The sequence below is a fragment of the Sinocyclocheilus grahami genome, unplaced genomic scaffold, assembly GCF_001515645.1.
Source record: "Sinocyclocheilus grahami isolate Dianchi unplaced genomic scaffold, SAMN03320097.WGS_v1.1 scaffold1005.1, whole genome shotgun sequence".
Lineage (NCBI taxonomy): Eukaryota > Metazoa > Chordata > Actinopteri > Cypriniformes > Cyprinidae > Sinocyclocheilus > Sinocyclocheilus grahami.
Window position 1 is genome coordinate 287,031 of NW_015506184.1, and position 2,166 is coordinate 289,196.

Sequence of the window (2,166 nt, forward strand, 5' to 3'; positions counted from 1 at the left end):
GTCCAAGGATAGGAGAGACCAGGGACTGAGGCAGAGCCGGCGGAGCTGAGGACCACCACAGCAGAGCAGACGGGACCGAAGATCCCCACGGCGGAGCAGAAGACCGCCAGACAGTAGACCACCACGGCGGAGCAGAGAACCACCACGGCGGAGCAGAGGACCACCACGGTGGAGCAGAAGACCACCAGAACCAGACAGTAGACCACCACTGTGGGGCAGAGGACCACCACGGCGGAGCAGAGGACCATCACAGCGGAGCAGAGGACCACCTGTACCAGACAGTAGACCACCACGGCGGGGCAGAGGACCACCACAGTGGAGCAGAAGACCACCAGAACCAGACAGTAGACCACCACTGTGGGGCAGAGGACCACCACGGCGGAGCAGAGAACCACCACGGCGAAGCAGAGGACCACCACGGTGGAGCAGAAGACCACCAGAACCAGACAGCCTCCTTGGCCGGAACAGGACGAGCAGAGTGTTCATAGACGGCCTCCTTGGCCGGAACAGAACAGACAGAAAGTGCGTTGCTGGGCGCCACCACCACGCAAGTAACTGAGGCAAGTGTCGCCATCTCGGGAGGTTCTGCAGCCTGTGCCGCCACCTCCGAAGAGACTCCAGTGGACACCATGGCATCTGGGAGCACAACAGTGGACACCGCTACCTCGGGAGGTTCTGCAGCATAAGCCGCCACCTCTGGAGATGTTGTAGCCGGTGCTGCTGCCTCTAGCAAATCGGCGGTGGAGTACGCGACCCAGATACACCATAAAGCAACCCCCCATATGGGGAGTGCTGCAGACAGGGGAATGAGTTAGTAAGTGAGGTGATAAGAAACAGCTGTGTGCAATGAGCGCAATCAGTGCAGTGTGCAAATCGTGCAATGAATGATGGGATATGTAGTCCGGGGTACTATGCAACAGTTTGTGTTTTGCGAGAGTCAATGTAAAGGAAAGGATGACCTCTGGTGGTGAATAAACGGAAGTCCATGGACCGAATTCGTGACAGAAACAAGGAACATTGAAAAAGAACAATGGCATGCAAACGGGAGTCAGCTTCATTCTTGTAGATTGGGAGTAAATCAGACACGCTCCATTGAACTAAATTCAATGAAATTCATCAGAACAAAACAGCATTATCCCATATCATGGTACATGACAGCATACAGCAGATATTTACACTGAATCTCTGGTAAACTCTTATCTTTAAATTAGAAGACATTAAATGAAGCCTCACTCACTTCTCACAAAGATAAACACACAAAAAACTATATAAAACCGAATAAATATGTATAACAAAACCACATAGTCATATTAAAATAACCAGCACAGTCCAAACTGTGTTTTGACACTGCTAGCTCAGTCTTAATAGTAAACTGCTAATAAAGTGATAAATAATGTCCTTTCTTGTTTTGCTGATGCACCATCAGTATTGTTGTTCAGTATTGTTATTTTTTTAGCAACTTTACAAAGACTGTTTCATTCAGCAAATTGTATGGTGTAAAGTACAAAACTACAAATTATGGAGGATTTTAAACCACTCACGGAGGAACTGGGCATCAGTTGTTCTTTTACTTTCTGTGCTGTGTTGTTGATAGCTCAGCATATAATGCCAATAAGTCACATGGGTGTCTGGTTCAGGTGAGAAGCGTGTAATCTGCAATCGCTGGTGCAATTGCATAACCATATATCTGAAGAAGAATAAAACATAAGAGAAAAATCACTATTAGTTGAATGGATGTGACAGTATTTTGTACTGTTACATCCATAAAGCTGCAATGATTTGATGGTTGAGGTTTGTCGAAGGTTAAACAGTTCATAAGCACAGGGAAAAAATGTATGCATGTGTAAGAAAAACATTGTGATTTAATTTTACTGTCTGACATATGTGGGGTAAAAGGAATTAATACAATTGTTCTATTATGATAACAGGAAACACTGGTGGATATGTGTTTGAGTCAAATTTCTTAGCGCTGTCACATTTCTAAACTTTTCGATAGGTTTACACCACGACCTGTTGAGCTGATTGTCAAATGTGAAAATTCCCTTCCAATATGTCATGGCACAAGCTAAGTAATCTCCACCGAGTAACAAGATGATGACCCACATTACGGGTGGAATCCGACATGATGTGAACACTTTAGGACAGTTCTGCTGAGTATCATCATCT